Source organism: Hyaena hyaena, unplaced genomic scaffold (genome assembly GCF_003009895.1).
Source record: "Hyaena hyaena isolate Hyena2069 unplaced genomic scaffold, ASM300989v1 scaffold_5, whole genome shotgun sequence".
Classification (NCBI taxonomy): domain Eukaryota; kingdom Metazoa; phylum Chordata; class Mammalia; order Carnivora; family Hyaenidae; genus Hyaena; species Hyaena hyaena.
The window spans coordinates 1020937-1045312 of record NW_024080637.1 but is presented as its reverse complement, the minus strand read 5'-3'; the positions used below and the strand labels follow the sequence as shown (position 1 = coordinate 1045312).

At 36.7% G+C, this 24376-nt stretch overlaps 1 pseudogene; it reads left to right on the top strand.

Moving 5' to 3' along the window:
• The first annotated feature begins 227 nt into the window (after positions 1 to 227).
• Positions 228 to 24376, top strand: part of LOC120235622 — a 144241-nt pseudogene continuing 120092 nt past the window's right edge.

Sequence of the window (24376 nt, the reverse complement as noted above, 5' to 3'; positions counted from 1 at the left end):
TTGAATGAATGAACGACCCACGGAGATCCATGTATATTTTTGTCTGATGACTCTGCTACCAAAGCAGCATACCACTTTTCATGAGAATCTGGCTACAAGAAACCTTATGTTAGTGTGTGGAGACTCATGGAGGCAAAATAACCCGAGCTATTTATGCAAAGGGCCTGTTTTTGCCTGAAGGCTCCTATCTCTTTAATATCCCAATGGACTTGTTCTCAAAGACAAACATGGGAGACCCTTTGGGACAGGACGCACACATTCAGATACCAGTCAATGCCCTTCAAAACAGAAGTGTTCTTGTCTTCAATCACTCCACCTCTATTGATCATTTGCCAAACATGGTGCTGGGCACTGAGGAATCTAGTAGTGACCAGGACAATGTGCCCACCCTTGCAAGGTATTGGGAGGGAAATAATCCTAATAGCTAACATGTATTGAGTGCTCAGCATCTGAATTCCATTAAACATCTAAGGAATCCTGTCAGCTAGATGGTATTATCTAACAATGAGAAACCTCAAGGAGATTGGATAATTTGCTCAAAGTCACAACAGCTATGCATGGCACACCTAGGATCATAATTTATAGATATGCAACACAATAACCCACATGCTTGACTAGGATTACACAGTATCCCATCAGAGACTACCTCTGCGCACCTACTCTTGAAGGCCAGTAGAGCCAAGTTGTCAAAAGCCAGATTTCCTGGGTTAAAGTCTTGCTCCTGCTACTTGACAATGTATTTAGTCTGTGTCTCTGTTTCTTTCCCCACAAACATGGATAATAATAATAGTACCTTACTCATAGCATTGTTGAGAATATTGTGAATTAACAAAATGCTAAAAATATTTAGGTAATCACTTAGTAAATGCTAGCCCTGTTTATTAGGGCAATGATTTTTTACTCCTTTGAAACAGGTTTTGGTGATGGCCCTGTTGGTAGGGGTAAAAACTAGAATAGAGAAGATGGTTTTTTTTTTTCCCTGCATATCTCAGGGACTGAGTTATTAACCTTCCTAAATCTGAAAGGAACATCAGACTCAGTCTACCCTCATGCATAGTAGCAGCTAGGGAGAGAGGAAATTAATATGGTTCCCACCATTTTATGACTTAACTCTGCCCTTCCCACCTAAAAACCCCTAAAAGACACACACACACACACACACACACCAAACAAACCCTTCCCACTAAATCTACTCTGTGTTTGGTTTTCTCTCTTAGTAATGAGCGTGCCAGGGCAGATACATACTGTGAAAGTTTACTAAGCACCTCACAGGATCAAGTGATTTTACCAAAAAATTTAGGTATGTTCATTTTTTCAAATTTAAATTGTAGTTAGTTAACATACCACACAGTATTGGGTCAGGAGTAGGAAAAAATTTAGCGATTCATCACTTGCGTATACCACCCAGGGCTCATCATAAGTGTCTTCCTTAGTACCCATCACCCATCTAGCCCATCTTTCCCCACCTCCATCTATCAACCCTCAGTTTGTTCTCTATCATTAAGAGTCTCTTGTGGTTTGTTTTCTTCTCTCCTTCCTCCCTTCCCATATATTCATCTATTTCTTAAATTCCGCATATGAATGAAATCATATGGTATTTGTCTTTCTCTGATTGACTTATTTCATTTAGCATAATATACTTTACCTCTGTCCCCATTGTGGCAAATGGCAAGGTTTCATTCTTTTTGATGGCTGAGTAATATTCCATTATATAGTTACACCACATCTACTTTATCCATTCATCAGTCGACGGACATTTGGGCTCTCGCCATTAGCTTGACTACTGTTGATAGTGCTGCTGTAAACATTGGGATGTGTGTGCCTCTTCAAATCAGTACTTTTGTGTCCTTTGGGCAAATACCTAATAGTGAAATTGCTGGATTGTAGTCTAGTTCTATTATAAACTTTTTGAGAAACTTCCATACTGCTTTCCAGAGTGGCTACACAAGTTTGCATTCCCACCAGCAGTGCAAGAGGCTTCCTCTGTTAAGCACTTCACAGATCAAGTGTTTAAAACAAAAAACGAAAACAAAAAAAGCTTGGATATCTTCAATTCACACTAGGGCTTTTAAAATTTCCAGGAACATCAAATCATTTTAGAAAAATTCTAATTTAGTTTAGTTGTAAGATTACTTGTCAGGATGGCTTTTTTTTAATTCTGGGATTTTGTTTGTTCCTGGTGTAATACACTGAGTTTTCACTTCTTGGTGGGACTAAACAATAGCAATAGGCAACCTACAGCATGAAATAGTTATATAAATTAACAAATTTCATTCATGAAGCAGAGTAGAGACTTTAAAATGTAGGCAGAAATAAAAACAATCTCTAGAATATTAAGGCTGAGGAAATTAGGCTGCCCATCACAAATGCTTGGACAGAAGAAAAATGTACATGTATGCACATAAGCATTCATGTTTGCACATGCATGATGGAGGTATAAATGTGCAATCATACATATGTGAATGGATATATCCACATACTGGAGTCAGACTTGGTCAGAGAACCTTTTGCATATGTTAAAGAGGAGAGGAGCTAAATCACACAGTGTGCTTATCAGTCAAGAGATCATAAGAGATCTGAGTTTGTTAATAAGGTGAGATTTTTAAAAAAATTTTTTTAATGTTTATTTTTGAGAGAGACAGAGCATGAATGGGAGAGTGGCAGAGAGAAAGGGAGACACTGAATCTGAAGCAGTTTCCAGGGTCTGAGCTGTCAGCCCAGAGCCTGACGTGGGGCCTGAACGCACAAACTGTGAGGTCATGACCTGAGTGAAGTCGGACACCCAACTAAGCCACCCAAGTGCCTAAATGGGAGTTTTAAGGGGAAACTGTCATACCTGTTATATATTATTAGTCAGTTACTAGGCTACTACTCACTATATATAAATGACTTATAAGTCTCTTTAAAACCCTGAGAAAAAGCCAATAAATTTCTCACTTTAAAGATAAAGAAAATGAGGTGCGCCTGGGTGGCTCAGTCGGTTAAGGTCTGACTTCAACTCAGGTCATGATCTCGAGGTTTGTGGGTTCAATCCCCGTGTCGGGCTCTGTGCTGATGGCCAGCTCAGAGCCTGGAGCCAGTTTCAGATTCTGTACCTCCCTCTCTCTCTGACCCTCCCCTGCTCACGCTGTCTCTCTCTCTCTCTCTCTCTCTTTCAGAAATAAATCATTTTTTAAAAATTTAAAAAAAGACAAAATGAGTCTCAGGTTAAAGACAGGATGTGAACGTAGATTTCAATGGCTCCTATGCCTCACTTTTTCTACAAAACCCCACTGCCTAGTACAGTCTCTGGTATAGAGACTCTGTACCAATAGTATCAGTTGTGGTGCTTAGAAGTTCCTCTGGCAATAGGCTTTCATAGGCTTAATATGTAGGAGAGAAAAACTTTTTTAATTAGGTATATTATATCTTATAAGCAACAGCTAAAGAATTAAAGGTGGACACAATCATCAAACATGCTTTGAAAAGTCAGCAGGTTTCCACACAGGCTGTTGTAATACACCTATGATCTACAGCTTGCCTTGAGCACTACCTTCCAATTACCCAGCCTGGTATTTCTATCTATTTTTAAAATATATCTTCACTAGTCCCTCTCTTCCAACCAAGGCACTCAATAAATATTTGTTGGATGAATGTTGAATGAGGGTAGAAAAAAATAATTCAGGGGTCATGGAATAGCCTCATGAATTTTACAGTTTTATTTCATTGATCTTTTTGAAAAATACTCTCATAAAGGCAACATAAATGGCATTGGATTCAAATGAATGAGATTTGATATTCTGTGAAGAAACAAAGCAATGAGCCCCAGGATAGTATAATTTGTGTTTTCTCAATGAGATCCCAAGGATAGAGCCTTATCGTATATTGTATTAGTTAGAAGAATACCAACTTCTGTAATCAATATATTCCAAATTTTAATAACTTAACCCAATAAAAGTTTATTCCTTTGTGTAAGAGTCCAACACTTCTCCCTCTGTTGGGTGTACAGTTTTCTTCCATGTAGTAGTTCAAGGATATCGTCTCTACTGTTTTGTAGCTCTGGCATCCAAAAGGGCTTCACAGTCAGATGAAGAAAAAGAGTGAGAGGAAAGATAAACCTTTAAAGCTTCATTAAAACTCTGGCTCGGAGCAATACACATGCTTTTCACTCACATACCACTAGACAGATACAGATCATGGCCAGGTCACACAAGGAAATTTGAAAAAATATAGTCCCTGCTGGGGAAGGGGTGAGATAGGAAGCTTCACTAATAATAACTCCACACTATTGAATGGGAAATACTACTTTCTGGTAGACTCTGCCAGTCCTGTGTTCCCTGTATATATCTAGACTCCCAAGGGACAATTGACCTTACCACCTGTTCCAAGAACTGTATTATATTCTTCTCATATATTATCCCACTTAATCTTTCTGATAGCTCTGTGAATTATTATTCTGACTTATCAGAAAAAGAATGGAGTCCAGGGGAGAGATAGGACTAGCCCAAGGTGATGTAGCTGGTTGGTTTGACAGAATGTAGATTTAAATCTAGTACAGTCTGATTAAAAAACACACCCTCTATCCACTGAAACAAAGGAGAATTTACATTACCAGGATTTGCCTATTTCTTTAAAAAATCTAAGTTGTAGATGAAATGCTGCTTTGCAGTATTGGATTGGATTGGGCATTAAAATATATTGGAGGGCACCTGGGTGGCTCAGTCAGTTAAACGTCCAACTGTTGGTTTCTACTCACGTCATGATCTTACAGTTCATAGGTTTGAGCCCCATATCAGGCTCTGCACTGATAGTGCAGAGCCTGCGTGTAACTCTCTCTGCCTCTCTGCTGCATGCACATGTTCTGTCTCAAAATAAATAAACTTTAAAAAACTAATAAAATATATTGGACAGGATATTTTTCCACCCTGATGAGTGAGACTCTAGGGAAGATGTTTAAATTATTTACAGACAAAATAAGTTTATCTGCGCATCTGAGTTAAATGCAAAGAAAGGTTTTAACAACAAAATCATATAAAGGACAGGAACGAAACTGCATTTTCGAACAACTGAAAATTAAGAATGCAAATGCTTTTAAGATTCTCTTTCTCTAATTACATATATATAACATATATATGTATATATAAAAGAATATAGGAGATATTCTTATATAAGAAAATATGTATTAATTATAAGAATACATATGTTTAGTTGTATATATTCCCACCTATTTCTTATCTTGTATTCTCTCTGTGTGCTGCCTTTAGTCACTTCTACTAAAGATTGGCTTCCTCATATGATTACATTTACATGAAATGTCTAGAATAAGCCAAATCACAGAGACAGAAAGTCATTAGTGGTTTACACGGAAAAGAAATGGACTGCTAATGAGTATGAATTTTCATTTTGGGATGATAAAAATATTGTAGAATTAGTGGTGATAGTTGTCTAACTCAGAATCTACCCCAAACCTCAGAATTGTATACTTTAAAATGTGAAATTTATGGTGTGTGAATTAAAAATTAATAAAGCTGTTATAAAAAAAAAAGACAATAGTTTCCTTTCCAGGTTAAGGTAAATGGCCTCTGGCAATCTCCAAGTGTCATATTGTGGTTCTCGCCACCAAATGCTAAGTCTCCCATATCCAGTTCAAACCAAGCAAAACACATCGAAAGGGAGAAGAAAGTATTACTGGCCGATATTCGATCAGGAGTCCTTTCCAAGACTGTTAGCTTTGAGCAGAGGGACATAATCATATAACGCAAATATGACCATGGGTCCCACTTCTGTGAGTGAGTCTGCTCTAAGAGAATAGAGGAATCACTGCAGACCAATCCACTACTAAAGAAGAATCTAATGTGCCAGACTTTACAGCACATACTTATATATTGTATACACACGTATTTAAATATACCCAAGATTTTAGGCTGTAATCCCATATACCTTGTAGAGAATCAGCATATGAAAGCTGCATGAGAACTGGACTCAGACACATCAGTTTTGAAATCCCACCGCTGATTAATTCTATGTCACCAGACACATCACATCAACCCACATGGTGTCTAACTTTTTTCTGTGAATGTAATAACAGTATCTCTATCATTAGGTCATTACTTATCCCTGGATGAGTAAAAAGAGAGATGCAAAGCACTTGGCACATAGCCTGTGGTAGGTGCTTCCTAAATGTTAACAATGGTGCAACCAGTTGGTACAAGCAGTGGTGAAGCAGTCAGTTTAATCAATTACAAAATAGTGATCACACATGGATGCTCAACAGAGAAGATAGGAGAAATAGCCACAGGAGCTGGCTTCTCTCATTTGTGTTCCTGACCAGTTGATTAATTAAGATAGATTTACAGTCACTGTTATTTGCAATGTTTACAGCAGCATACTATAAAGGTGCTACAAATAATAGCAGTAATCTGTCATAATTTTCCATTTTGCCAAATATTTCTTTATCTATTCTCCATTTTGCTAATCATTTCACCTACAGAAATACTGTTTATGCTTCAAGACCAAACTCATTTGTTACTTCCTCTCTAAGGCTTTTGGTGACCTTGCCACTACCCAAGGCAGAGTTAATCATCCCCTTCTGTTTTCCTATAGTAATATAGTCATTCTTTTTGCACAGTATTAAACACATCAACTGATTTCATGCATCATCCCTCACAAGATTGTAGCTTCTATGACAATAGGGTAGATTTCAACAGAGCATCTAGTAAATGGTGGATGCTCAAGAATTTTTTGTTGAATGTAAGAAATGCATAAAGGAATAGTACCTGGTATCCAATAACAGCAAACAAATACTTGTTAAATCAAATTAAATTAGGTTGTCACAAAGGACATATAAATTAGTAAGGGCTGAAAATTTATTCTTATTTTCCAAAAAAAAAAAAAAAAGGTCAGACTTTACAAAATCATAAGGGGCTTGCCTAAGTAAACATATGAAGGAAATGATAAACTTGAGTCCAATGAGGAAATGTAACTTCTGATTTCTAGTTTAGTGTCTTTTCCATTTCACCATACTACTTCAAAAATTTATAGAAAAGAAAAAAGGAGCTAAACAACAAAAGGGAAAACTTAGATTAATGGTTGATTGATATGGTACCTCCTTTGGGAAATTTATCATCAAATGAGGCCAACTGGTTGCTTTTAGAATTACCACTGCTTTCATAGTCTTTCCTTCTTCTGGTCTTTCTACCTTGAAGGCTCTTGGATGGGTGTTTCTTGTTCAAAACCTCACAGCTTTGAGAGAAAAACAATGTCCTGGATACTTGCTGGTCATTAGGTGAATGTTGTGACTTGACTAAAGTACAAAACTAATCAGAAGAGGCCAAGGACTAGAAAACATATCTCTACCTTCCTAAGACAGCAGTCTTTTTAGCTGACACACCATAGCCATTGTAAGGTGACAGATGCACCTGTATAACTTCACAGCAGTCTTTTGTAAAAATTAAAGAAGAAATAGGTGGAAATGTACATACAGTATTAAAGGAGGACACTTGTTGGGATGAGCACTGGGTGTTATATGTAAGTGATGAAACACTAAATTCTACCCCTGAAACTAATATTACAGTATATGTTAACTAACTGGAATTTAAATAAAAACTTGAAACAAAAATATGTATAGACAGTTTCAAAGGCAGGGGATTTTACTTTTGTTTTTTATCTCTATGACTGATAGAATGCCTATTGGCTATATTGATCTTACAATAATTTATTTCAAATTAGAATCCCCCAGGTTTGATCAGGATCACAGAAACTCTTTGGTCTATCCATTTCTGAAGTAACTGAGGGCGAAACCTCCAAACCTTTGTCCAAAGTTCCAATACTCTGAAGATTGCTATATGATCTTGGCCTTCATTTCCCAGCATAAAGTTGAAATTTTCAACTTGAAATTTTTTTATCAAATACTTTCACAGAATTTGCAAAGAGCATTCCCCCACCAAGTTGCTTATAACAGTGTTTCATTAACCATTGCCATCCCCTTGTTACAATGAAAAACTGAAAACTATGAACAATATGGCTGATGACTAACCAGAAAGCAAAGGAAACAAAAACCTTTATAGATTCCACTATCCATAGGTATTTTCATACAACTATATCGCTTAATCCATACACTACTGTGAGTATAATTATCCTTATGTAACTATGAGAAACTGAGGCTCATAGAACTTAAATGACTTCCACCCCTCATACATCCAAAGAGATCCGGGACCTTTCTGTTATATCACAATGAAAGCTTGTTTTCTAATATAAGACAAGGAGCAAAGACCACACAAAGAATCCCACCATAATGAATCTATTCTTTAGAGTTATTCTTCAGTTGCGATTTTTCAGTATTTTTCTACCAGGGAACTTCATGAACAATATTTCATGTCACTCATTCATTCAGTGAATATTGAGTGTTCTACTATGTGTCAGAACAGTAGGGAAAACGAGTTTTTAAAAACTGAAATGTCCATATACTATGATACAGAATCTTCTGATGTGAATACAATCCCAGATGCTGTAAGAAATGCCAGAGAAACACTGTATCCTAGCCTCTTCCCTCTTAAAAATCTATGCCAGAATACTGATCCTGACAGAGCCCATATTATCACTGTTGACAATTTTGATAGTAAAGCAAAATGAACCATGGTTTAAAGACATCTTAAATGTCTAATGTATTTTTAAGATTAGAACAAAAGTTGCCTCAAACTTTAGTATTGATACTAACTTGGCAACTTATTGCTAATATCCACTGAAAGTGCATTCCCCCATTCATCCCTTCATCCAACTAACCATCATTTAACTGCTAATAATGATAATAACTGCCAATCCTTTTTAAAGTTTCCTATGCATCAGACATTGTTCTAACTGCTTAAATACATCACCTCCTGGAATTCTCACAGGTATCAGAGACAAGTATTATTATCATCTCCATGTTAGAGGTAATATACGGGCTAAGCAAGTTACCTAAGATCACACATTGTGAAAAATTGAGACAGTTTGACTCCAGTATGCTCTAACCCACTGTACCAAACTATCTTCTGACTGTGTATTAATACCTACTTTACATCAGGTACTGTGCTAAATCAAAAGGAAATCACAATGAATAAGACATGGCTCCTGTCCTCAAGGGGCTTCATCCTGCAGAGAAGACAGAATCTACAAGCAAGTACATACAATGTGACACATTACAACAGAGGAAATGTAACAGTAGGCTACTGGAACATACATCGAGGAATAAACTTGCCAGAGAAGATCTAAAAGAGGACAAGTGAGTGTTGTCAGCAATATGGTAGCCTTCCACATCTTATGAACACAGGTAAATAGTAAATTAGATTCTTACTTAGACCCATGCTAAGGGCCAGCCTGTGCACTGTAGCATATAGCAGTGAAGGAAAAACAGAGAGAGAGACAGAGACAGAGAGAGGGAGAGAGAGAGAGACAGAGGGACAGAGAGAGACACAGAGAGAGAGAGAAATGATGGAATAGGTGGTCGCCTTAGCACTATTTATGGAAGAGTTGTGCTGTGATATGGGGAACAGAAGGTGTGGGATGAGGGGGATGCAGAGGAGGGAAGTCTGCAGCTGTAGAATTGGAAGAATGGAAACAGAGTGAAAGGCAGAAGGGAGTTAGCAATGTGCCATCAAGCAGAGTGAATCAGAAGAAAGAAGGAATACTTTATCATTACATTTTTTAATGCTAAACTTCTGGTGAAATATTTTTTGTATACTTTCTCCAATACAATTCTTCACAAAATTTCTAGAAAAATCTATGAAGTAGAACAGTAATAATTTTACATTGATTGTGTGTGTGTGCGTGTGTTTGTGTGTGTGTTCCCCCCTAATTTGCTTCAAACTAAAGCTACCATCTTGATAAGTTTTTCCAAGTGAATTAATATGTGTTTATATAACTGATTGAATTCTTAAGTCATAGGGTGGAATAGTTACAAGGGAGCACGTGGCCAAGTTCCCCTACTTTCATCATAAATGAAATCAAATCGTATTAATTCACAACCAAATTAAAATTGTATTATTTATAAATAATAAAGGAAATCCAAAAAGCCTACACAAAATCAGAAATCCTAAAATATGGTTTGTACTGTAGTATTATAGACTGGATTATGCTCCCCAAAATTGAAGCCCTGTGTTGAAGTCCTAATCCCCAGTATCTCAAAATGTGACTATATTTGGAAATAGGATTTAAAAGAGGTTATTAAGTTAAAACGAGTCTCTTAAAGTGAACCCTAATTCAACAGGACTAGCACCCTTATGTGAAGGGGATATATGGACGTAAGAAACATGAGGAATGCATGTGCACAGAGGAAAGACCATTTGAGGACACAGTGAAAAAGACAGTTATCTACAAGTCAAGGGAAGAGGCCTTAGAAGACACGAATCCTGCTGGCACTTTCTGACCTCCAGAACTGTGAGAAAATAAATTACTGTTGTTTAAGCCACATAGTCTGTGGTATTTTGTTTTGGTAGCCTGAACAAATTAATAACACAAGTCTGTTCTTATATTCATACCATCACTGCTTTCCTCCCCCCCTCCCCACCTTCTCTTCCATTTAAAAAGCACTTTCATTCATATTACTGTATTTAAACTTTAGGAAGTCAAGACAATGAAATGAAATTAAGATGAACTCACAACAGCCCCAAACCCCAAGGATGCAGCAAAGGAGGTCATAAGAGGGAAGTAAGTAGTAATCCAGGCCTTCTTAAAGAAGGAAGAAAGGTCTCAAATACACAACCTAACTTTACCTAAAAGATCTGGAAAAAGAACAGCAAATAAAGCAAAACCGGCAGAAGAGAGGAAATAAAGATTATAGCAAAAATCAATGATATTGAAATAAAAAAAAAAACAGTAGGATAGATGAAATCAAAAGCTGGTTCTTTGAAAGAATTAACAAAATTGATAAACCTTTATCAATTTTGGTTAATAGAGGTATCAAATATAATAAAAGAATATTATGAGCAATTATATGCCAGCAAATTGGGCAATGTGGAAGAAATGAACAAATTCCTAGAAACATATAAACTACCAAAACTGAAACCGGAAGAAATAGAAAATTTGAATAGACCCATAACCAGTAAAGAAATTGAATAAGAAATAAAAAAAATCACCCAAAAAACAAGAGTCCAGGGCCAGATGACTTTCCAGGGGGATTCTATGAAATATTTAAAGAAGAGTTAACAACTCTTCTTTTGAAGCTATTCCAAACAACAGAAATGGAAGGAAAGTTTCCAAACTCACTCTATGTGGCCAGCATTACCTTGATTCCAAAACCAGACTCCACTAAAATGAGAACTACAGACCAATTTCCCTGATGATCATGGGTGCAAAAATTCTCAACAAGATATTAGCCAACCACATCCAACAATATATTAAAAGAATTATTCACCACAATCAAGTGGGATTGCAGGGCTGGTTCAATATCTATAAATCAATTAATGTGATACATCACATTAGTAAAAGAAAACATAAGAACCACATGATCCTCTCAATAGATGCTGAAAAAACATTTGACAAAATACTGCATCTTTCTTGATAAAACCCTCATGAAGTAGGAATAGAAGGATTACATCAAGATCATAAAGGCCATCTATGAAAGACCCACTGCTAATATCATCCTCAATGGGAAAAAACAGAGCTTTCCCCCTAAGGTCAGGAATATGACAAAGATATCCACTCTACCACTGTTATTCAACATAGTGTTGGAAGTCCTAGTGTCAGTAATCAGACAACACAAAGGTGTAAAAACCTTCTAGAACTGATACTTGAATTCATCAAAGTTGCAGGATAAAAAATTGGTTGCATTTCTGTACACCAATAATGAAGCAGTAGAAAGAGAATTAAATGAATTGATCTCATTTATGACTGCACCAAAAATTATAAAATACCTAGGAATACACCTAAGAGATGAAAAATCTATATACTGAAAACTGTAGAAAGCTTATGAAGGAAATTGAAGACGACACAACAAAATGGAAAAACACTCCCTGATCATGGGCTGGAAGAACAAATGTTAAAATATCTCTACTACCCAAAGTAATCTACATATTCAATGAAATCCCTATCCAAATAACACCAGCATTCTTCACAGAGCTAGTACAAACAATCATAATTTGGATGGAACCAGAAAAGATTCCAAATAGCTAAAGCAATCCTGAAAAAAGAAAACCAAACCTGGAAACATCACAATTCCAGACTTAAAGCTGTATTATGAAGCTGTAACCAAGACACTGGTACTGGCACAAGAACAGACACTAGATCAATGGAACAGAACAGAGAACCCAGAAATTAACCCACAAATGTATGGCCAACTAATCTTTGACAAAGCAAGAGAGAATATTGAGTGGAGAGAAAACAGTCTTTTCAGCAAATGATGTTGGGGAAACTTGACAGTGAAATGTGGAAGAGTGAACCTGGACCACTTTCTTACACCAAACACAAAAATAAACCCAAAATGGATGAAAGACCTAAACATAAGACAGGAAGCCATCAAAATCCTGGAGGAGACAAAAGGCAACAACCTCTTTGAGCTTGACATATCTCCAGAGGCAAAGGACACAAAAGCAAAATTGAACTACCGGGGTCTTGTCAAGATAAAAATCTTCTGCACAGTGAAGGAAACAATCAGCAAAACTAAAAGGCAACTGATAGAATGGAAGAAGATACTTGCAAATGACATAGCTGATAAAGGGTTAGTATCCAAAATCTATAAAGAACTTATCAAACTCAACACCCAAAAAATAAATAGTCCAGTGAAGAAATGGGCAAAAAGACATGAATATATACTTTTCCAAAAAAAACATCCAGATGGCTAACAGACACATGAGAAAATGCTCAACATCACTCATCATCGGGGAAATACGAATAAAAACCACAATGAGATTCCACCTCACACCCGTCAGAATGGCTAAAATGAATAACTCAGACAACAACAGATGTTGGTGAAGATTCTGAAAAAGAGGAACTCTTTTGCTCAGCTAATGGGAATTCAAACTGGGGCAGTCACTCTGAAAAACAGTATGGAGATTTCTCAAAAAAATTTAAACTAGAGGTACCCTATGACCCAGCAATTTCACTACTGTGTATTTATCCAAAAGATACAGGCATGCTGATTCGAAGGGGCACATGCACCCCAATGTTTATAGTAGTACTACTGGCAATAGCCAAAGTATAGAAAGTGCCCAAATGTCCATTGGCTGATGAATGGATAAAGATGTGTGTACACACACACACAAGGTACACACACACACACACACACACACACACAATGGAATATTACTGGGTGTCAAAAAGAATGATATCTTGCTATTTGCAACAATGTGGATGGAACTTGAACGTATTATGCTAAGTGAAATAAGTCAGTCAGAGAAACACAAGTATCATATGATGTCACCCATATGTGAAATTCGAGAAACTTAGGGAAGGAAAGGATGATCATAAGAGACTCTTAAATACAGAGAACAAACTGAGGGTTGCTGGTGGGGTGTTGGGTGGGGGAAAGCGCTAAATAGGGTGAGGAGCATTAAGGAAGACACTTGTTTGAATGAGCACTCTGTTGTGTACAAGTGATGAATCACTGAATTCTATTCCCAAAATTATTATTGCACTATGTGTTAACTAACTTGGATTTAAATTTATAAAGGAGAAGGAGAGGAGGAGGAGGAGGAGGAGAAGTCGTCATCGTCGCCAGGACAATGACTAGCCTTACCACCTGGGTAAAGCAAATGAGTTTTGACTTCATAAATTACTCATACATACCAGTGGAAATAGCTAGATGGCTTCAAGCCTTGTATCCTCTTTTTTATGTTTATTTATTTTTAGAGAGAAAGAGAGAGACAGTGCACCCACATGAGTTGGGGAGGGGCAAAGAGAGAGAAGGAGAGAGAATCCCAAGTAGGCTCTGCATTGACAGCATAGAGCCTGAAGCAGCGCTCAATATCACAAACTGAGATCATGACCTGATCCAAAATCAAGTTGGTCACATAACCAACTAAGCTACCCATGTGCCCTTCAAGCCTCGTACCCTTTAAACATAACCATCTCCTAACACTATAAATATATGTGGATTGAATGGCACAAATATAAAAAACAAAAAGGGAATATTAAATTGGCTAGCAAGGTTAAATAAAACATAACAGCAACCATAGAAAACCAGTAAAATTATGCCCAAGCACTAAAGCTTATTAATCCTAAATACTGGCAATCTTATTTTGCCAGAGTTTTCTCGGTCTGACTTTCTATCTTCAAAAGCAAGTGTAAAAAGGTGTGTACTGAGAGAGACAGGGTCCAAGATGGTGACATAGGAAGAGCCTGAACTTATCTCTTCCATGGACATACCAAATATGTTCTCCTAAAGAACAACTGAGGCCTAACTGAATAGCTTCTGTACAACAAAAGAGAGAGGCTACAATGAGAACAGCAAGAGAGATGAAGACGTGATAATATCAGAAATCCCCACACCCAATGCTGCAACCTTGATAGTGTAGACAGGAACAGAGTCTGAGTGCCCTAGCCAGTCTACCACATCAGTGAGCCAGCTCCCCAGCCCACACCAGCCCAAGCTGTCTCACTAAGGTGACCCCAGCATGGCACCTATTGGGACATTCCAGTGCTCACTCCAGCTCCAGTCATTTCTAGCCATGGTGACAAAGAGGCAAAGCACCACAGAACATTCCAAGCCTATACAACCTTAGGTCCAGATGACTTGCAAGAGCACCTGTGGTGCAAAGTGCCCCAAGGCCACCTTGGCATTATACAACTCACTAGGGTGTTCCTTGTGCATAGTGCCCTGGGACCATGCCCACCTCAGCTCCAACTGTCTCATCATGATGCTCTTTATGCGGAGTACCCCGGGACCCATGGACTGCTTCTGTCTCAGCAACAGTCATCATGCCAGGGCACCCACTGCAGAGAGTACCTGAGGACCCCTTGACTTATACCCACTTTAGATTCAGCTGTTCTGCCAGGGTGCTCTCTGTGCAAAGAGACCCAGAAATGCCCTGGCCCATGCTAACTTCAGCTCTTGCCATCCCACCAGGACAGACCTAGCACAAAGGACCACAAGAGCCCCAGGTCATGCCGCCACAGCTCTAGAAAGCCAGCAAAAGGCATTATGCACCCATAATCTATACCTGCGATGACCACATATAAGAGTATCCTTCAAGTTCAGGAGAAGTAGCCTTTTTGACCTAATTCACAGAAACAAAAAAAGTCTAACAAAATGGAGAAATTAAGGAGTATCTTCCAAATGAAAGCACAACATAAAACCTCAGGAAAAAACATAAGGATTTCTCCAAGAGAAATTCAACAAAGAGAAAATATTTTATAAGACTAACCAAAGTTGAAGGATGCAAAACTGAAATGAAAAAATACACGAGAGGGAATCAACAATATATTAAAGGATACAGAAGAATGGATCCGTGACCTAGAAGATAGAGTAATGGAAAGTACCCAAGCTGAACAGCAAAAAGAAAAGGAATAGAGAAAAGCTGAAGATAGGTTAATGAATCTCTTGGACATCCAGCAAACATTCACATTTTTGAACTCCCAGAAGGAGAAGAGAGAAAAGGCCAAAAAATTTTTGAATAAAATCATAGCTGAAAACTTGCAAAAGGTGAGGAAAGAAACAGACATCCAGGTTCAGGAATCACAGAGAGTTCCAAACAAGATGAAACCAAACAGCTTCATACCACAACACATCATAATAAAAATGTCAAAGATTAAAGACAGAGAGAATTTGAAAAGTATCCAGAGAGAAGCAAACAGTTATGTATAAAGGAGACCCCATAAAGATATCAGCTGATTTTTCAGCAGAAACTATACCAGCCAGAATAAATGGCATAATATATTCAAAGTTCTGAAAGGAAAAATCCTATAACCAAGAATACTCAGCAAGGTCAATATTCAGATTCAAGGACATGAGTTTCTAAACAAAAGTTTACTGTCAGTAAATCATCCTTACAAGAAATATTTATGTTTTTTTTTTTTTTTACAAGAAATGTTAAAGTGACTTCATTAAGTGGGCACAAAGGCCATAATTAAAAGAAAACTATAAAAGGAAAGAAAAGTCCATAAATGAAATAAATATACAGTAAAAGTAATAGACCAATCGATTATACAGCTAGTGTGAAGGTTAAAAGATAAAAGTAGTAAAAATTATATTTATAAAATTAAAGAAAATCACAAAAGATATGACAACATATATATAAACATGGAGGGTTGAGTAAAAATGAAGTTCTTCTAGAATGTTTGAACTTAATATAGACTGCTATATACTTAGTATGCTATTTATGAACTTCATGGTATCCACAAACCAAAAATCTGTAATAGGTATGTAAAATGTAAAAAGAAAGCCAAGAATAATGGTAAATCAAGTCATCAATCATAAAGAAAGAGAAAGAATAGAGAAACACTACAAAAGCAACTAGAAAGCAATGTTTAAAATAGCAATAAATACATACCTATCAATAATTACTTTAAGTGTAAATCTAAATGGTCCAATCAAAAGACACAGGGTGATGGAATGAACATAAAAATAAGACTCATCTATGAGAGACTCACTTCAGACCTACACATACAAACACATAGAGACAGAAAGTAAAGGAATGGGAAAAAAAAAAAAAAAAGATATGTCATGCAAATGGAAGAGGAGAAAAAGCCAGGATGGCAAAATTTATATTAAAAAAGATTTTAAAACAAAAACTGTAAAGAGAGAAGGAAGGGATTACATAATAATAAAGGAAACAATTCAACAATAAGATATAACAATTCTAAGTATCTATGCACCTAACATTAGAACACCTAAATAAATGAAGCAAATATTAAAAGATTTTAAGAGAGATATTGCCAGTAAAACAATAATAGTACGGGACTTTAACACCCCCTACATATGTCAATAATTAGATAATTCAGGCAGGTAATCAGGAAGGAAGCAGTATCTTTGAAAGTCTTATTAGACTAGATGTACCTAACAGATATACATAGAATGTTCCCTCCAAAATAGCAGAGTATATATCATTTCAAGTGTAATTGAAATATTCCCCAGGATAGATTACATATTAGCCAACAAAACAAATTTCAAAATTTTTAAGACTGAAATTATAGCAAGCATCTTTTCACACTACAACAGTATGAAAGTAGAAATCAATTACCAAAAAAAACTAGAGAAAACATAACAACATGGAGGCAAAACATCATACTACTAAAGAACGAATGGGTCAATGAAGAATTGAAAGATAATATTAAAAATACATGGTTTGAATGAAAACTATAACATGATGGTCCAAAATCTTTGGGACACAGTGAAAGCAATTTTACAAGGGATATCTATAGTGATTCAAGCCTACCTCAAGGAAAAAGAAAAATCTCAAATAACCTAATCTTACACTTTTTAAAAAATATTTATTTTTGAGAGAGAGAGACAGACAGACAGACAGACCATGAATAAGGGGTAGAGAGAGAGAGGGAGACACAGAATCCAAAGCAGACTCCAGTCTCTGAGCTGTCAGCACAGAGCCCGATGTGGGGCTTGAACCCAGAAACCATGAGATTATGATCTGAGCTGAAGTCAAATGCTCAACCAACTGAGCCACCAGGTGCCCCAACCTAACCTTACACTTGAAGGAGTTAGAAAAGAAAACCAAATAAAGCCCAAGGAAGAAGAAAAGAAACCAAGAAGAAAACCAAACAAAGCCCAAAGGAGATAGGAAATAATAAAGATCAGAGCAGAAATAAAATAAAGACTAAAAAATAAGAACAATGAAAACAATCAAACCAAGAGCTGGTTCTTTGAAAAGTAAAACAAAATTGACTAACACCTAAAAAACAAATAATCCAGTGAAGAAATGGGCAAAAGACATGAACTGACAGTTTTCCAAAGAAGATATCCAGATGGCTAACAGACACATGAAAAAATTACCAACATCACTCATCATCAAAGAAATACAAACCAAAGTCACAGTGAGACCACTTCATACCTGTCAGGCTGACTAAACTTAACAACAGATGTTGGTGAGGATGTGGAGAAAGAGGAACTCTTTTGCACTGCTGATGGTAATGAAAACTGCTGCAGCCACTCTGGAAAACAGTATGGAAGTTTGTAAAAAAAAAATTTAAAAAAGAGCTACCCTATGACCCAAGAATTGTACTACTAGGTATTTATCCAAAGGATATAAAAATGCTGATTCAAAGGGGCACATGCACCCCAATGTTTATAGCAGTGCTATCAACAATAGCCAAAGTATGGAAAGAGTCCAAATGTCCATTGACTGATGAATGTATAAAGAAGATATGGTATTTATACATCATGGAGTATTACTCAGTGATGAAAAAGAAATGAACTCTTGCCATTTACAACAACATGGGTGGAACTGGAATGTATTATGCTAAGTGAAGTAAGCAAAAGAAAGATAAATATCATATTATCTCACTCATATGTGGAGTTTAAGAAACAAAACAGATGACCATAGAGGAAGGGAAGGTAAAAGAAGATAAAAACAGAGAGGAAGGCAAACCTTAAGAGACTCTTTAATACACAGAACAAACTGAGGGTTGCTGGTGGGATGTTGGGTGGGGGCGTGGGCTAAATGGGTGATGAGCATTAAGGAGGGCACTTGTGGGGATCAGCACTACGTGTTATATGGAAGCAATGAATCACTAACTTCTACTCCTAAAACCACTATTACACTATAGGTTAACTAACTTGGATTTAGGTAAAAAATTTTAAAGAAAAAAAAGAGTAGGACCCAAATTAATAAAATCAGAAATGAAAGAGGAGAAGTAACAACTGATACTATGAAAAATCATATGATGCACGTGCTCTGGCTGCTCGTGGCGCTGGCTGTTCTCAGCCTATTAGTCCACTTTCTCCCGGCCGCGCTGTCCACCTCCTCCTTGGCCATTCTGGACACTGCTGACCATGGCCTGAGATGGAGGACACCAGGTCTACGGAGAGGAAGAAGAGTGGGAGCTTTGGGGAGGTCAAGGGAGGAGTTGCTCACTTTATCCCAATCTCCAATTAAAGTGCCTGTGACCAGGGGAAATAAAAAATCATATGATAACAAATTGGACAATCTAAAAGAAATGGGTAAAATACTAGAAACATACCATCTTCCAAAACTGAATAAAGGAAGAAATAGAAGATCTTAACAGACCCATTACTAATAATGGAATTGACTTGGTAAGCAAGAAAACAACCAACAATCAAAGTTCAGAGCAGGATGGATTCACAGGTGAATTCTACCAAACATTTAAGGTACAGTTAATACCTATTCTCTTTAAACTATTCCAAAAAATAGAAGAGAAAGAAAAAAGCTTTTAAATATATTCTATGAGGCCAGCATTGCTCTTATATAGAAACTAGACAGACACTACAAAAAAAAAAAAAAAAAAAGCTACAGGCCAGTATCCATGATGAACATAGATGCAAAACTCCTGAACAAAGTATTAACAAACCAAATCCAATAGTAGATTATAAAGATCATCCACCATGATCTTGTAGGATTTACTAAGGGAGATGCAAGTATGGTTTGATATTTGCAAATCAATGTGATCCACTATATTAACAAAATAAAGGGAGCACACGGGTGACTAAGTAGGTTATGTGACCCACTTCAGCTCAGGTCACAATCTCATGGTTCGTGAGTTCAAGCCCTGCATCCAGCTCTCTGCTGTCAGCACAGAGCCCATTTTAGGTCCCTCTCCCTCTGCCCCTTCTTCACTCTTTCTCAAAAATGAATAAACATTAAAAACTCAAAAAGAACAAAATGAAGGATAAAAATCATGATCACTTCAATACTGCAAAAAAATTTTTATGAAATAGAACATTTACCCATTATCAAAATGCCAACAAACTGGATTTAGAGACAACATACCTCAGCATTAAAGGCCAAATCCACACCTATCATCATACTCAATGGTCAAAATGGATAGTTTTGTTTTCTCAAAGATCACAAAGAAGAGAAGGATGATCACTCTCACTGGTCTCTTTCTCTTTTTAAAGACGCTTCTTTTAGTCTCACTACTTTCATTCCACATAATACTGGAAGTCCTAGCCACAGCAATCAGGTGAGAAAAAGAAAAGTCATCCAATAGAGTAAAACTGCCACTATTTGCAGGTTACATAATACTATATATACGTGAGAAACTCTAAAGACTCCATAAAAAAAAACTATTGGAAATCATAAATGAATTCAGTAATATTGCAGGATACAAAATTAATATACAGAAACAGTTGTATTTCTATAAGCTAATAATGAAGTAGTAGAAAGAGAAATTTTAAAATCCAACTTATAATATCACCTCCCCAAATAAATAGATTTTTAACACCTAGGAATAAACTTAACCAAGGAGGTAAAATACCCGTACCCTGAAAACTGTAAAACATTGATGAAAGAAATTGAGGATGGATACAAATGGAAAGACACACAAATTAATGGATCAGAAGAATACTGTAAAATGTCCATACTATTCACAGAATCTAGAGATTCAATGCAATTCCTATCAAATACCAATAGTGTTTTATACAGAACTAGGAGAAATAATCTTAAATTTTGTATGTAACCACAAAATACTCTGAATAGTCAACACAATCTTGAGAAAGAACAAAGCTGTAGGTATCACAATCCCAGATTTGAAGACATGCTATAAAGCAGTGATAAACATAACAGATCAGCCTAGAAAAGACAGGATAGATAGCCTAGAAATAAACCCATGCTTATATGGTTAATTACTCTATCACAAAGGAAGGAAGAATACACAATAAGGAAAAGACAGTCTTTTCAATAAATGATGTTGGGAAAACCAGACAGCTACATGCCCAAAAAAAAAAAAAAAAAATCAAACTGGAACACATTCTTACATCATATACAAAAATAAACTCAAAATGGATTGAAGACCTAAATGTGACACCTAAAAGCAAAAAAATGATAGAAGACACATAAGCAATAATCTCTGACATCAGCCTTAGCATCATTTTTTTCTAGATAGGGTCTCCTCAGGCAAGGGAAACAAAAGCAAAAATAAACTTTTGGAACTATAACAAAACAAAAAGCTCTTTGAAGGAAACCATCAACAAAACAAAAAGGCAACCTACTGAATGTGAGAAGATAATGGCAAATGATATATCCAATAATGGTAATATCCCCCCAAAAAAACATATATATATATATATACACACACACACACACACACACACGTATATATATACTATATATATACGTGTGTGTGTGTGTGTGTGTGTGTATATATGTATGTATATATGTATGTATATATATGTGTACATTTATATATATATAAAACCTCATACAACATCCAAAAGAATCCAAGAAAAAAATAGGCCAAGGTACTGAATAATTTTTCAAAGAAGACATACAGATGACTGACACATGAAAAGATGCTTAACATTACTAATCATCAGGAAAATGCAAATCAAAACCACAATGAGGTACCATCTTCCATTTGTCATAATTACCAGAATCAAAAAGTCAAGACATAGTATGTGTTGGTAAGGATGTGGAAAAAAGGAATCCTCATGCACATGGGAATGTAACTTGAGACAATCATTGTGGAAAATGATATAGGATTCCCCAAAAATTAATAATAGAAATACTATATGATCCAGTAATTGTAGCACTGTGTATATTCCCAAATAAAATGAAAACACTAACTCAAAAAGGTATATACATCTTTGTGTTTATTGCAGCATTATTTACAATAGCCAAATTATGGAAGCCATCAATGAAAGTGCCCATCAACTGATGAATAAAGAAGGGATGATACACTCACACAATGGAATATTACACAGCCATAAAAAGGAGGTGATCTCTCCATTTATGACAACATAGTTAGACCTAGAGTGTGTTGTACTAAGTGAAATAAATCAGAGAAAGACAAATACCATGTTATTTCACCTATATTTGGAATCTAAAACAATTTTAGATTCTAAAACAAGTAAAACAAATGAACAAACAGAGAAAAGTAGAAATAGACTCATAAATACAGAGAACTGATGGTTGCCAGAGGAGAGGAGGAATGGGGGGAATGGGAAGGGAATGGGTGGGAAATGTTTGAAGGGGAATGAGAAGTCAAGGCTTCCAGTTATGAAATGAATAAGTTACAGAAAAGAATGATACAGCATAGAGAATATAGCCAATGGTATTATAATACAGTAGATGGTGACTTATGATAGCTAAAGTTATGATGATTAAAGCGTACATACAGGTTGTCAAATCACCATGCTGGATACCTGAAACTAATGTAATATTGTCATGTATACTTAAAATCTTTTGAATGAAAAATGAAAAAAAAACAAGCATAAGGAGTGTTTTCTAGTCATTAGCAAGACTAGTTACATATTTTTGCTCCTCCTAACTTGCATGTATTTGGTGGGGGTGGGGGGGGCACCAGGCTTGAGGAGTCTCTGAAATATGATGGCTCCTTTACACTAGGGAGATGTGGTCCTTGCTGAATTCTGTATATGTATGTGGTTCCAGTGTCCCTTTGATAATTTAAAGATCAATTTCTTTACCAGGAGTGTTGGCCTTTCCTCTTTGGGAAAGGAATTGGTGTGTGTGTGTGTGTGTGTGTGTGTGTGTGTTTGTGTGTGTGTGTGTGTGTGTGTGCGCGCGCGCGCGCGCGCACACGCCAAGCACTGTGATTCTTATCACAGATGACAAGACAGCCATACACTAGGTCAGTCATGAGGCTCCATCTTTAATGCTTCTAACTGTGAACATGAAGCTTGCCTCCTGTACGTAAATCCATGATGAAAAAGACCATATGCTGTTATATATCAACATAAATTTCCCAAACAAATGTTCATATCTTTGCAGACACAAGGCTTCTGTTCCTCCATCCACAGTAGGGAAATGATATTTTTATACAGGCATACGGTAATAAGACCTAGTTACCTTCAAATTCTTACACTTGTAGTTCACTGCCAACTGTTTCCTGCTCCACCACCAACAGGTGCTCTAGCATAAACCATTTAGATGAGGAGACATGCACCTAAAATGCTGTAAGCTGCTGATCTTGAAAAGCAACTCTTCTCTTAAAAGAAGTAACAGCTTCTCATAAATATCCAAGCCCTTTAATGATATGCTGAAAAGGTTGTGATAAAAGACCCCTGTACTTGATGAATTATGTAAACCAGCAAATAGCTTCAAACATAATTTATTGCTCAGCTTTGTCTCAAGTTAGACCTAAATGAAGCACATGGAGCCAGATTTACCAAACCTGAAATATAACATCAGAACCCTATCTCTTATGACTCCAAGATTATACCATAATTTAAGGGGAAAGTACATGCATCGCAAAAGCAATGTGATAGAGCTAAAAAAATGTTTGACTCTAAAGGCCATGGGTTCTAGTCATTTACCAGTCACATGAGCCTTGAGTAAGTCACTTCACCTCCTTGAATCTGGTTTTCTCATTGTTAGAGTAAGAGTGGTAATAGCATCTCAACTTATTTCACAAGTACTAAATAATTTCTAGTTTATGTAAAGCTCATAAATCAACCCCTGTCTTAGAACTAACAGCTTCCTATTATCATCCTAACTAGATGATATTTGATGAGGGCTTGAGGATCAAGGACTCTCCTACATTGCCGGTACAAGGAGTGTTGGTTTTCTATGTAGAAAGCACTTTTATATATGTGTAAATGTTCTAAAAGGTGTTTGTCTGGCATTTGGGGGCAGAATTGAGTTTAATTTTTAAATTGTATATTCTTTGTACATGCATTACTTTCTAACAATCAGAATGTCATTATTCTTGTAGATAAAGCTGTAATTGAGAAAATGGTTTGAATCTTAGGACAAAGTAAGGGTGAGAGGAAGAAAGGCAAAGACAACTTTCCAATATTTATGAGAGGGAAGGAATTCCCATTTTATGGGCTGAAGCAGGAAAAAGGAGAAAGAAAAATATTGTTTCCTTTCAGTGCTGAGTTTTTGTTTCCTCACCTCATTGATTGTAACATTCCAGCCCAAGTCAATGCCCAATGGACTGTCTCCCTTGGAGGCAGAGGGCACCTTTGCTCATAGTGTGGTTCTGCCACCAAGAGCAACCTCTGCTCCTGGGACAGTGGTGGGTTACTTAGCTTTTATCCCCAGAAGCAAAGCTCACTATTGTGGTTGTTCTCTAAGTGGTAACATTCACCTGATTGTCTGTGTGCCGCAGCCAGTGTAGCCTATGTGGGAACCTTCCAGGCAGAAGGAGCATGGACATGGATCAGCATAGTATGCCAACTCCATTGATTAAAAACCACATTGCATCCCAGGCTGGAAATTTATTCCCTGTTCTCAGTCCCATTTTGAATTATTGCAGAAGCACATTGTCCCAATGTAGTGCACCAGAAGTTATATAAGAAGTCCAAACGATAGCAGTAAAAAAAATACATCAATTA